This window comes from Cryptomeria japonica, chromosome 7, assembly GCF_030272615.1.
Source record: "Cryptomeria japonica chromosome 7, Sugi_1.0, whole genome shotgun sequence".
NCBI lineage: Eukaryota > Viridiplantae > Streptophyta > Pinopsida > Cupressales > Cupressaceae > Cryptomeria > Cryptomeria japonica.
The window spans coordinates 809,801,427-809,816,467 of record NC_081411.1 but is presented as its reverse complement, the minus strand read 5'-3'; positions in this window follow the sequence as shown (position 1 = coordinate 809,816,467).

Genomic DNA, 15,041 nt, shown 5'->3' with positions numbered 1-15,041 from the left:
CATGATGCTGCTACATGTTTGGGCATGGGAGCACCTACCAGTGACTCGACAAGTGAGTCTCAGATTTCGAGCCGTGGACCAGCCCTACATGTTTATGTATAGTGGCATGATGAGTCAGCCCCACTTGGGGAAGTTAGAGTGGTGGCGGCGGGCATTGGATGATTTAGATGCAGTGATATGGCGGCCATACTTGGAGTGTGAGCCATGGGAGGATGACGCAGAGGCACTACCTTATGTGTTCATGACCCGATTCCTCATTGGGAGGACCTCATATCATGTGGAGAGACAGGTGTCGGGACGAGTGATGAGGCAGTTCGGACGGCAGCAGGGACTGCCTAGTGGATCTGGAGAGTATGCACGGGTGATTCGAGAGTGGTATGCATGGGGTCCAGTGCTACCGTATGATCAGGCACTAGTAGAGTTTCGGACACTGTAGGTGAGGCCATGGGACTTACGACCGAGGGTTGTTGATGCAGGGGTGACAGATGAGTACACGCAGTACCGAGCGGCACACCCGATCCGACAGATATCAGACCCGGTAGAGCCGATCCCAGGTTTTGAGGATGAGAGGGGACGGGGATGAGGACGGAGAGCAGGAGGTCGAGGAGGAGGAGGAGGAGGAGGAGGAGGTGGAGATGGAGGTGGCGGAGGAGGAGGTGGGGGAGGAGGAGGTGGGTTGGGGATGTCGAGGCAGCGGAGAGGGAGAGGTGGGCTACCTCTTCAGATATCACAGGGACCTTTGATGCAGGGAGGAGTGCAGCTGAGTGGGAGGGGGATGGAGAGAGAGATCCCGATGGATAGAGGAGTGGGGATTGCTAGAGAGGGTGGTGTAGGGGAGGGACCTATTGGAGAGGGTGATACAGGTGAGGTAGCGATGGACATGGGAGAGGGAGCTACTGGAGATCTGCGGGAGCATATGATAATTTATTTGCAGACCCGGATAGAGAGATTAGAGGAGGAGGTAGCAGCCAGGGATGTGCAGCTATTTGCACGTGAGTCAGAGCTGACGATGGTGCTGCGGGAGAGAGATACTGCGGTGGAGAGATTGGCCGAGCTACAGGAGAGGGTTCGGATTGGAGTAGGAGCACAGGGTCCTACAGGGGAGGTGATGAGGGAGATGCGGTGAGTGCAGGCGGAGATAGAGTACTGGCGGGGCTTATATGAGAAGGTGGTGCCACGCAGTCAGCGAGCTCTCAGCTATTCGCAGATGCGGCAGGCCAGATCAGAGCGATCGCAGAGGGTACAGAGTAATAGGGGTGTGATGGGTCCTCTACGGCAGGAGAGATCAGGGGATGCAGGAGGGAGTGGGGGTTCGATGAGACCTCCACGGAGAGATGGATCAGGTGGTGCAGGCACCAGTGGTGGAGCAAGTAGAGGTGGTGGTGGTGGTACAGCATCTGGCCAGAGCGGCATTTGAGAGAGCATTTTTGCATACATATATTGTATCTTTGTTTATTTATGGACTGTATCTTGGATGGCTTTTGGTAGCCGATTTTTTGTAGACGTCATTGTACTCTGATATATGAGATGATATATATGAGGAGATCCCATATTTTGATGATATGCATTTGATTATGTATGAATGTATATGCATGATGATGATTTATTACTTAGATGGATATGTGTACATGTATGCATTGATGATATGTTCCATATATGCATGTTTTTATGATGATGTATGATGTTGGATACTGACATATGAAATGCAGGTTTATATATGTATGGTTTTGATTTGTTTGATGCAATGCTTAATGTATGTAATGCCATGAGGATGATGTATGCTTATGATGATTTATGAATAGGTTTTTGATGTTTCCCATGTAATGATAATTTATGCGATGATGTAAATGTAATGGTTTGAATGAATGATGTTATGTATGAATATGCATCTAGATGTTTGTCAAATGAATGCAATATGGATAAACAAAATGTAAAGTATACATGCGTATATGATAATGCCTAAATGAATGCATATGTAAAATGGATATATGAAATGGTATGAACCAATGTTTTGTAAACAAATGGACTTATGAATCTAAAATGCTTTAAATATGAAAGTGTGATGATTCTATTACTAATATTTGTAATAACTGCACCTTAATGTAATTAAAAAGAGGATAATGAATGCGATGTGAAATGAATCCAAAAATGAACATAATAAGATGCTTATTAATGAATGAATGAATGCACTTTGTAACTAAATGGATAAATGAATGTGTGTAATAATAAGTTGATAAGATGATAATGGATAATTAACACTTATATGAATGCTAAGTAAAATGGTCTAAAACAATCAAAGACAAGTTGATCCTATGGATGAATCTAATTATTTATGATTAATACAATGATGCAAATGAAAACTAAATGTCCAAAATGAACGATATGCAATGTTAAAAATGACATGAATGTTTAATGCAAGATGCAACTAAATGTGAGGATGATATGATCATGAGGAATGCAAGGTTTGTAAGACTTTGCATGATGCATTGGATGATGTATCAGAGTACTCGGTCGTGATTGTATCCAAGACCAGTTTTGAATGGTCACTTTTGCATATAAAACCTACATATGAATGAGCGAACGGATGGGTGATATGCAATGGAATGCAATATATAAATAGATGAGATGAAATGATGATCCATAGTGCTCTATTTTCATCATTGAGCTTTAAAATGTTGGAAGAGAATACTATCTTGACATAATGATTCAAGATGACCTGAGTATTTCTTACATGGATTTGATATAGCAAGTTAATACAAGCAACTTGATATAATGGATCAAGTTGACCAGAGTATTGCTTGCAGAACAGACAAGGATTATCTCCTTTCGTGCATGACTTGGATCGTCCTCCTTGATCTTAGGCTGATCATATCCTGAGACAAGTACATACTGTACTAAGAGATAAAAACCTTTATCCAGTTTGGATGAGGTAGAAGGAACCAAAGGAAAAGCGTTGTACCTGCAAACAAACAGTATATATACATAAAGAATAAAGAATAAGGATCCTTGGTAATGGTTCATGCTCATATGGTCGAGGTATACGCTGTAGTCAGCAAGCCGTAGTGATCTATGACTGCATTTTGCATAAGATCACGTAGCTTGGTGAACTTCCTACGTAGACACCATTAGTACATGCCCCAGAACTTCATCGGAACTAATGTGCAAATGATACAAAACAATGCTGAAAGGATCCTGATACAGATAAACAAATGATTGTACTCACAAATCAACCAAGTATTTGATAGCTTAACATAATTTTCTTGTCAAAGAAAACGTCATCTTGTCTTTGTTTTTGATAAGGAAGGATGCATCCTTGTTGAAGACAGTTTGATTGTTGATGTTGATTGTGTGGCTGATTGGTAAATGGTCATTGTGTGAGTAGTTTGTCAATGTTTATTTTGGTATCTGCATGGATGGGTATGTATAAGGTGTTGCCATGTTTTTGTGTGATTTTTCAATGGTTTTGTCGATGTTTTTGGATTTTGAATTGTTTTGAATGTTTTTGGTATTTTTGCGAGATATTTTTGAATGTTTTTGGATTTTTGATGATTGTTTGAATGAAGAGCGTAATGACACATAAGACAATGTAGAATCCACTTCCATCAATAGGTTAAGGGTATTGCCCCCAGTTTTTTGGATGTGACTATGAAAAGGTGGGATACTAGACGCATGGAGTATTTTCTTAATTACAGAGGAATAACAAGCCATGTTTTGATGGATGGATGGATGTATGTATGAAATAGATGTGATCGCAACAAGTCTGAAAGACAATGGAGCCATAGCCTTTACGAGTGGTGCCTGTTTGCCAGGTTTTCACCACCGTACTTACCCAAGGTGCCACCGGAGTGGTTGTTCACCGTTTGGATGCATGATTTTTCTTTACTTTTTTGAATGTTTTTGTATTTTCTTCAGGACATTTTTCTGAATGTTTTTGGTATTTTCTGGTATGTAGGGGAGCCTGATGCTCTATACAGCTTAGGTATAAAACCGTTTGAGGTGCATGCTATTGATTGGATCTGCAAGCGGTTCTCCGTCTGATGTAGCCAACTGATATGCCCCGGACCCGAACACAGCAGTGACAACATATGGGCCCAGCCAGTTTGATTAAAACTTGCCCTGATGTTCTCGGTTTGGTTGGTTGCGAGGATTCTCTCGTAGAACAAGATCACCTACCTCAAATGTTCGAGGTCTAACTCGGTGATTGTAGCTTCTGCTCATGCGCTGCTGATAGGCTTTGAGATGGTTGTATGCAGCTTGTCGCTTCTCATCAAGTAACTCTAAGTCCTGAAGACGGGATACTCTGTAGGCTTCATCATCGATGAGATTGTGCAAGGAAACCCATAGTGATGGGATCTCAACCTCAATAGGTAAGATAGCTTCAGCACCATAGACCAATGAATAAGGAGTTGCACCTGTAGGGGTTCGAATGCTAGTTCGATATGCCCATAATGCTGGATTCAATTGAACATGCCAATCATGACTGGCATCATTGACTGTCTTCTTTAGGATTCTCAATATGTTTTTATTGGATGCTTCGGCCTGACCATTGCCTTGTGGGTAATAGGGAGTGGAAAAACGGTGTTGGATATGAAATTTCTCACATAGTTCACGGACATCCTGATTTTTGAAAGGAAGACCGTTATCTGTGATGATGGACATGGGTACACCATACCGGCAGATGATGTAGTTGAGGATGAATGAGGTGATCTGCTTGCTGGTGACTTGGGTAAGTGGAACAGCTTCGATCCACTTTGTGAAATATTCGGTGGCGGTAATAATGAATTTATGACCGTTGGATGAAGATGGATGAATTTTACCCACAAGGTCAAGGCCCCATTGACAAAAAGGCCATGGTGTCGTGATTGGTTGCAGTTCCTGGGCTGGTGCATGTATCAGGTCGCCGTGAACTTGACATTTCTTGCATTTTCTGACAAAGTAGTAGGAATCCTTTTCCATAGATGGCCAATAATATCCAGCTCGCATGAGTTTCTTGGCTAGTGACGGACCACTTGAATGAGTCCCGCAAATTCCTTCATGTACCTCTTCCAAGGCCTTTGTTATCTCATCTTGTTCCAGACATCGAAGGAGAGTACCATCAAGACCACGTCGGTATAGGGTTTCGGCAATAATGGTATATCGAGCAGTTTGGCGAATGAAGGTTTTACGTTGGTTATTTGATTGGTTGGGAGGAAGGGTGTGATCACGGAGATAGGCATAGAACTCACCATACCATGGGGATTCAGGACCGACAAGGTGACATATCATTTCAGATTCGGGGATATCATAAGCGGGAATCCAAAGCTGTTCTACTAAGAACTCGTAGCGTGTTTAATTTTGTGGAAGATCTAGGAGAGATGCGATGGTAGCCATAGCGTCAGCAGCTCGATTCTAATCTCTTGGTATCTGCTCAAAAGTGATAGTAGTAAATGATGTCTTTAGAGTGTCCACCATTTGCTTGTATGGCATGAGTTTATCATCTTTGGTCTAATATTCATCAGTTGCTTGTCGAATGACCAGTTGTGAGTCGCCATATACTTGTAGTTCTTGTAATTTCCATTGTATGGCTAATCTGAGTCCTGTGATCAAAGCCTCATATTCTGCTATATTGTTGGTGCATGGAAATGTGAGCCTGTAAGACTTCGGGTTGCTATCACCTTGAGGTGTGATAAACAGAATGCTTGCCCCCGAGCCGTGCCTAGTGTATGAACCATCAAAATATAGTTTCCATGGCTGTGCTTCTGTGATCATGAATATCTCTTCATCTGGAAAATTGGAAATGAGAGGATGATTGCCTGTGAGGGGTGCATCGGCCAACTGATCTGCAATAACTTGACCTTTGATAGCTTTACGGTCCACGTACTCAATGTCAAATTCACTTAGAATCATCACCCATTTGGCTAAGCGACCTGTCAATGCTGCTTTGTTAAGTAAATACTTGAGTGGATCAATCTTTGCAATGAGTTGTACCTTGTGCGTCAACAGATAGTGCCTCAGTTTAGTGGCTGCTAAGATTACTGCTAGGCAAGCTCGCTCAATAGGTGTGTAATTGAGTTCATAGCCAACCAGTGTGCGAGAGATGTAGTATACAGCACACTCTTTTCCTTCTGTATTATGTTGTGCCAGTAGTACACCTAATGCTGTACTTGTCGCTGAGATATAAAGTAACAACGGTCTACTTGGATCTGGTGGCATCAACAATGGTAGATTCATGAGATAGTCTTTAAGTGCCTGAAATGCTTGCTGGCATTTGTCATCCCACTGAAAGCGGATGTTCTTATGTAACAGATGTGTAAATGGGTGACACTTATCAGCCAGTTGTGCAATGAATCTTCGGATGGATTGAAGTCATCCTTGTAATGTCCTTAGCTGACTGATATTCTTTGGTGGTGGCATGTCCATGATTGCTTTTACCTTTGCTGGGTCGACCTCAATACCTTTGCTTGAGACAATGTATCCTAGAAGTTTCCCGGAGGTTACTCCAAAGACACATTTCTTTGGGTTGAGTCGAACATGGTATTGTTCCAGTCTATCAAAGATTTTGTCTAAGATGTGGAGATGCCCATCTCTAGTGAGTGATTTTGCTAGTAAGTCATCCACATAATCTTCCATCATAGTCTGCATCATGTCATGGAAGATGGTAGTCATTTCTCTTTGATAGGTCGGTCCTGCATTCTTTAGACCAAAAGGCATTACATTCCAGCACTAGGTGCCCCATGGACATGTGAAGGCTGTCTTATGCTGATCCACTGGTGCGATCTTTATTTGATTGTATCTTGAAAAACCATCCATGAGTGAAAGCATGGCATGTCCTGCCGTTAGATCCACTATGATGTCGATATTTGGTAGGGGGGAGTCATCCTTAGGATAGGCCTTATTCAGATCTCTGAAGTCAGTACAAATGCGGATGCCCCCTTTTGGTTTGCCGACTGGCACGATGTTGGAGATCCATTTTGCATAATCAATTGGTCTAATGAAACCAACATCTAGGAGTTTCTTGAGTTCTGTTTTGACTAGCACTGCAATCTGAGGATGCATCTTACGAAGCTTCTGCTTGACAGGTTTGGCTCCTTCTGCTACTGTGAGGTGATGCATGACTAAATCAGGATCAAGCTCAGGCATGTCTGCATATGACCATGTGAAGTTGATCTGATGCTTCTAGAAGAACTCTATAAATTTAGTTTGTTCCTTTGGAGTGAGAAGAGATGCCAGATGTATGATATGGGGATTTTCAGGAGTCCCAACATTGTACTCTTTGGTTTCCTCGATGAGAATTGTTGATCGTTCCTGTTGTGTATTATCAAGGAGAATGTCAAACCCTTCATCCTCAGGCACCTCAGAGAGGTTTTCACCATTGGATACGCTCTTTCTTTTTACTTTTGTCGGATCAAACAGTGCCACAGTGTGGTTTTCAATGGAAGATCCATGTTTTATTGTTATGTTTTTGCAGCTGAAAGGTTTGGCATCCGCCCCGAAGTATGCTGCGCTATTAAGTTCAATGGCGAATCCAGCTTTGTGATCCCCACTTGGTAGATTATCCCTTAATTCCAAAAAGTCAATGATAGCCTCATCGTTCTGAAAGAGGTCAAGACATGGGGGATTTGATTGGTTCCATTCGATGAGTTCAGGGTGGATAATGGGCATTACTTCATTGATTAGGTTAAGTTCGTTAGAGGTATCAGTGAGTGTTAAGACGTTATGGTGAAGGTCGTTGATGGTACTCTCCCTGTCAGAATCAGGCGTAGGATGAGACGTAGGGTCTGTGGAAGATGTTTCCAGCTCAGGTACCCAAGTGGTCTTTATCTGTGCTTCTCCGTAAACAGGGATGTCTTTGCGGGGAGGAGGTGGTGATGTATCTTCCTCATCTGAAGTGTTAAGCTGTACAGAATCAAATTCCCACTCATGTGAGTCGGTCTCTGAATCACTCTCCAGCATCCGATTGCTATACCATACTGGGATGTCTTTGGAGTTAAACACGACAGGTGTGATTGGTTTATGTATCTTTGTAGTGATCGGTGTTGCAGGAACCGTGATGGGGTTTAAAGGATCTGGTACAGGAAGTATCGGCAATGTTGCCTCAGTGGCTTCTGTTGGAATGGCTGGTGCCATAGATGCTGCTGCGGGTTCTGATATAGTTGCTGCTGCTAATGGTGCTGCTGATGGGATTACTGGTTCGTTTGGTGGGATGATTGGTTTTGTAGATGGTTGTGGTGGGTTTGTGAGCCTCGATGGGGCAGTGGGGATAGTGTTTGATGGTGCTTTGATTATGAAAGGTGTCCTCTTTGCAGCAGGCGGGCAAAATGGTTTGCTAGGTTTTCCTTTGAATCTGAGTTTAGGAAGGATCTCTTTTTCAAAACCTAGGCCTGTATTACCTTTGGGCTTGAATTCTGGTAGCAGAGGTTCATGTCATCCTTGTTTGCAGTATCCCAAAGCACTCTGACCATCATATCCCATTCTTTGCATAATGAGGAGGCCTTTGCCATATTGTTCCGTAGGAAGTGTAACTTGCGGTTTGTCAGTGGTGATGGGATCTTTATAGATCCAGTCCGCTAGGTCCTCATCTTGTGTTTCTTCCTCTTGACTCTTTCCAAGGATGAAAGGCGTCAAGGCACATGCTGGCGTGATTAGTGGTTGCTAGAGTAACTGCTGTGGTTTACCATGTGTTCTAGGAGAAGTGGGCATTTGTCCCACACAAAAGAGCTGACTCAAGTTGTATTCTCCAGGACCTTCCTCTGCTACTTTCATCTTTAGCTTTTCTTGCTTGGGTATAGGGGTGTTAGAACTGGCAAGAGAGGCCGGACTTACATATGATGTGGAGGAAATGGCTTCCCTATTATTAAGAACAGTAATTTCTGGTTGATGGCTGATATTATGGCAAAATGCAAAGGGATTTGCATCGCCCAGGATTGTGATCTCTGCACCATTATGTGGGAACTTGATACATTGATGGTAGGTAGATGGAACAGCTTGCATGACATGTATCCAAGGTCTACCTAATAATAGATTATATGGCAGAGGAAGGTCCAGAACCTGACAGATGATGTGCTTTACCACAGGGCCCACTCGGATTGGTAGTACCACAACTCCTTTGGATGAACGCTCTGCATCATCATAGGCCTTGATGGTGATCTTCTTGCGAGGATCCACTGATTCTATTGCATATCCCAATGTTGTGACCAACTGTAGTGTACAAATGTTTAGGCCTGCTCCATTATCGATCAAGACTCGCTTGATCCTGTGTTGGTTGATAAAGCCTTCAATGTGTAGCGAAGCATTATGAGGTTGTTGGAAGGAAGAGTTGTCACTTTCGGAAAAAGTGAGACAAGGTGACGACTTTAGATTTCCAACCATGGCTTGAAATTGGTCCGTATTCAAGTTTGCAGGGACTGATGCCTCTTGGAGTGCTTGATCCAAGATAGTTTTATGAGAGGGTGACAGACGCAAAAGCTCCAAAATGGATATAAGCGCAGGGGTTTTGTCTAATTGTTCCACAAGATTGTACTGCTTTGGGATGGAGGTGGTGCCTTGTGGAGCTGCCTTGATGGTAACTTTGCCGTGACGCGTAACAACATTGCAATTTGAGGTGGGATTTTTGAAGGTGATAGTTGCAATTTGTTCACTGGCATCATACAGGTGATTGACAGTGTAATTATACGTAGCTTGCGTATAATCAGTGGTATCAGGACCTCGTCTGGAAGTGGAAGGACCCCTTTGATCTTGCGATGGAAGTGGATTTTTGAACATCTAATGATCATTATTGGTTGTTTTTGGGTCATGCCCTTCAATTTCAATTTCTCCTCGGTCAATAAGATCCTGAATGAGATCTTTCAATCGGTGACAATTACTTGTCTTGTGTCCTCTTCCTTGATGGAACTCACAATGTTCAGTATCTCTCCACCATGCCGGTTTGACCTGAGGCTCATAGTTTGATAGCTTAGGTAGAGTGACCAAATTTTGAGAGAGGAGTTGTCGCAACACTGTTTCAATGGGTTCCCCTAAGGGAGTGTATGTGCGTTTTTGTTTTTGTGGTCGAGGTCTTGGTTCATCATGAGATGTGATGCGACCTTGATTAGGAGGAACATTTGTGTTATTCTGAGGTGGAGGATTTTGTCCTGCAAACCGAACCACAGGTTGTGCATTTTGGATAGTCCAAGCATCCACAACTCCATCGTTGACGATATTCTTATTCTTGTTCCAGAAGTTCGGTTTATCACTATTGAAGCGCGGGCGAGGACCATCTTTGGGTTCATTAAAGATTTTGATGAGTCCTTTTTTGATGAGTGCCCTTTCACATTTTATACCTTTGGTGATCATATCGTTAAAAGAATTTGTGTCTTTGACATCCAAGTGAAATTCCATTTCTTCGTTTAAGTTGGAAATGAAAATTTCCACTAGTTCTCGTTCAGGTAATTGAAGAGAACGTCTGCTAGACATTTGGCGCCATCGTTGCAAGAATACTGAGAATAATTCACTTGGTTTTTGTTTGGTGTTGCATAGATCAGCCATGGTGATGTCGCGTTCAATATTATAAGAGTAATGAGATAGGAACTTTTGGATGAGTTCCTCAAATGTTCTTATGCCACCTGGTAGTCGGGAAAACCATGATGTGGTTGTTCCTCCCAAGCTTTGGGGAAAAAGGCGCATTAAGTATGTGTCTTCATATGCAACTTTGAGACAAGCGGAATGAAATTCTCGGACATGATCACGGGGATCTCCCTTTCCTCTATATTTTTTGAATTTTGGTGTTTCTAACCCGCGTGGAAAGGGTGGCATATAAAGATTCCTATCAAACGGATAGGGACAGATGTCGTTAAGTGAGAATTGATTGGTCTTAACACCACTATGAAGTTGTTGGGCGAGATTCTCAACTTGTTGCCCCAACATCTCCATTTCATTAGGAGGAGGAGGTGGTGGGTTACCTCGAGGAATGTTATATCTGGTGTGATTTCTACTGCTTTCCTCCTCATGGCGACTTTGTCTTTCTGATGCTTGTCTTAATTGGGCAAGATCAAAGTCAGAGGGGAGTTTGGCTCCTTCTTGAGCGAGTTTTAAAAAGTGAGCATCTGCGTTGCTCCTGAGTATTTCATCAAACAATCTGTTAAAATGAGGGTTATGCTGAACCCTTTCGATTGTTGAAGGAGTGGGAGTACTTGGGTGTTCATCATTTATATTTCCTCCAAGTGCTTCTTGAAATTCATTGAGATTTTCGTCTTCTTCTTCCTCAATTTCTATTTCTCGTTGCCTTGATCGTGATCGGGTTTGAGCCATTTTGTTTGCAAGTTTGTTTTGAAGTTGATTGAAGATGATGATGAGTTGGTGATGAAATGAAAGATTGATGATTGGTGATTTGTGTTGTATGGGGATGTCTAGCACTTTAAGGTAGATGTAACCGAAATTCTTTCTTTGAATTGCTTGTTTGTTTTGATAAGATTTGATGTGATAAGGTGCAGAGAAATCTGAGATGTGTTACAGATTGGACTACCTAGTAATGAGAGGATTCACTCATGAACTAGTTTTAACCTGCGTAGATGTGTCTCTTAGGATGAGCTTATCCTAGATGTAGAAACAATCTAAAAAGTGATGTGATGTGTTTGATTTCAAGCAATATCTAAAAAGGAATCTTGGGACAAGAACCTCTTAATGTTTTGAGAGTTTTGGGATGGATTGATGATGAAGTGATGATGTATGAGTGAGATGATGGATGAAAATGTTTTCAACTTCAATAAAAACTTTGTGTCACAAATGGGACAAACTCTTCTTCTTCCCTTTCAGGCGTTGGTGGCACTTCTCGAGCTATGTTGTAGGTGATACAGATGTTTGGGAAGAAATTGGGATTAATCTTTCCTCCTTGATTTTTTGTGATAACTCAGAGCTCTATATTGCATAAAAGCTTTGCTGTTCAATGATTCTGAATCAAACTCGTTTGTTTTACCTTGAAGGTATAGATGCATGCGATGTAGAAAGACTCTATGGGAGACAAAGATTTGTCGATTGATATAGAAGAATTTCCTCCTTTTGATTAAAGCCTTTGAGCTCAATGGTCTCCTTTTCAAATTGATATTCTGATGACACTTCTTCTTTCGCGAGATGTGAAGAATGGTCATAAAAGTTGTGACTCTGTGTTGTTTGCCCTTTGTTTTTGGTATTTTTGGTTGTGTTGACAGATGTTGGATGAATACTTTGTTTTTGGGATTGATTTTCTGATTTTTCTTTGACAAGAAAACAAAGCAAGCACACAAACACAAAATTGTAGCCCCAAAGGCACAAATGAGTATGGGTCTAGATTAACCCAATCCTTGGACTTGTTTTTGACCCTTCCTTTAGATTTATTTTAAGGTGTATTTCCAAAGCCTGAAGTCGGCTCAATTTGCACTAGGTCTGTAAAATGAACACACTTCAAACACTCTTTATCCCTAAGGTCAAATGGCCAGTTGTGATAAATTTAGCCCACATCTTGATATTTCTTCGACTTTGGTACTACATACCTTATGAATCCCGCCGTGGCAGGTAAGGATGTGATATACTAAGTCTTGCACGAGCATAACAAATAGATGATCCCTATGATGGGGGAGTCACCACTTTTATCAAGCCAAAAGTGACTTTTTAAAAAGCTATGTTTCTACTCAAGGAAATATGTATGGTGAGTATCTTGGGAGAAAAACCATCTATGCTCTTGCACTAAATTATATCTCAAATATCCTCAATCAATAGAACAGGTGGGCTTCTACTTTAAAGGTGTTTAGTCATGTTCGATGTTTTTGGACATAAGTTCATTCTGCAGTGACTCACTTAAGAGCCTTGTAACTGGTGGTGGGGCCCATTTGTCCTTTCGGCCAGTTACACTGTAGGAACAGCTATACCCAAGGCTACAACTTTCGCTCTCACCTGATTTCTATAGTGGCTCGAAGGATTTACCGCTCGAGGTCGTTCCCAAGAGTATCGATCCCTTGGCAGGCCTCTCTTAAAAAGATAAAATTTGAGCATTACTAACACTTTTCTCTTGCACCTAGGACCACGAGAGCCAAGGGAGAGGATAGTGTGTATTAGAGGTAGGACCACTCAACTGACTTTTGTGCACAAGCGTGCCAAACACCAAATTCACTTGTTCTTTTTAATCCAGCATTTGCAAATGTGATCTAACTATTTGGAGATGTTGCTCCAACAGTCATGGTGTTCTTTTTAACTTCAAAAAGTAATGTGTTTTGTATTCTAGAATTTGAAATCCTGGTCAACTTAATGGAAAACACGTTTGCATGAAGTAAAAATCGCTTGCAAAAATCAAAACAAGTGGATTGTTCTTTTTACTTGCCCAAAATTGAAGTGTGGATTGTAAATTTTAGGTCCGAATTGATGCAAGGAAATCAAATTTGTGTTGTTGATTTTAAGCACCAAAAGAAAATGAGTCCTAACTAGAAAGCAATGAATATATATATATTTTTATTTTATTTTTTTTGTGTTTTTCAAGTTCTTTTTAAGCACTAAATGAAAATTTTGTGATTTTTATGTTGGGTTGTTAACCTGCATGAACCAAAATCAAGTTAGTAAAAACCAATGTTCAATGGGGGGCTTCCACAAGCCTAAGATACTCAATTTTTTGGTTACAAAACGACTTGGACAACACTCTGTCGCAATAGCGCTAGTCTGCTTTTTTAGACAGAAGCACTAATTTATACAATAGCGCTAGTCTGCGCCTATAGAAGCGCTAATTTACACAGTAGCGCTGAAAGAATAGAAAAATCCGAGAGGTCAAAAGCACCAGAAGAGTTTTAATAGCGCCAGAATTGTGACAAAAGCGCTATTTTAGGGACAGAAGAGTTTTAATAGTGCCAGAATGTTGTCAATAGTGCTAAAACTTTTTCAATAGCGCTATTTTAGGGACAATAGCGCTAAAAGAAATTGTTTCGATAGCGCTAAAACGCGTTCATTAGCGCCGAAGCGCGACCTGTGTGGCACTTTCAACAAGCAAAATATGTTAGTTGTCAAAAAAATATCAGAAGGTTGCGTGTTCGATTCACGTCGGGTTCACCAAATGACGCCCTCCTAAATGGCACAAGGTTAGTCTAAGATCAAAGAACACAAAAACACACAAAACGTTAGTGTTAGTCAATCTAAAACTAAACATATGAAGGCATTCCAAAAGAGACACAAAGAGACATGCTAATATATCTAATAAGTAAAACAAAGATCATGAGACATCTCCAACTGCCTCTTAGCATGGCCTTAGCTTCTTCTCCCTTGTTCCTCTCCTCTCCAAGTTCCAAAATAGTGTAGCTCTCAGCAGCTTTTTGCACTATGGATGCTTATGGAGGATTGAGATTGTAGTATAGCTCTAAATGTGAAATAAAAAGCTAATACTAATGCTAAAATGATGTATTTTAACCAAAAAGACAAGATGTTAGATTGCTTATGCTAAAATGCTCTCTAAAATGTCTATAGCTTAGATGCATACAAGTTTTCAGGATCTGGATTATGAAGGAATAGGCTCTATTTATAGGAAAAATGGAGCAATGGATGGCCAGGATTGAAAGGTTTAATCAAGGGTCAAGCTTGAAAGTTGGGGATCCATGTGCACAATTGGCACCAATAAAATAGTGACAAGTGTCAACACAGGATTGGGTTGAGAAAAGAGGTTGGAGGCATTAAAGGCCTGAGAAGACCTCATGGTTATCTAAAGGCTAAGGGTCAAGTCTAAATTAGGATTACCCACTGGATTAGGAGTTAATGCAAGGATAAACCTTTGTGCAAATGATTAAGAGATAATCATGGTCAAAGCATTAAAGGCCTGATGAGACCCTTGGGTTGGGTAGAGGTTGAGTCAAAACAAATGTTTTAACCATGTGGGAGGGTTGAATTAACCATTAATGGTTATTGGAGACTTTGGGGATTAAGTGGTTGAAAGTTGGAAGCCTTCAATGGTTATCAAAGACTTTGAGCCATTTAGTGGTTGAAGGTTGAAAGCCTTTAATGGTTATCAAAGACTTTTAGACTTTGAGAAGTGACTCCATTTTGCTTAGGAATGTGACAATAATTAGGGGATGGATTAG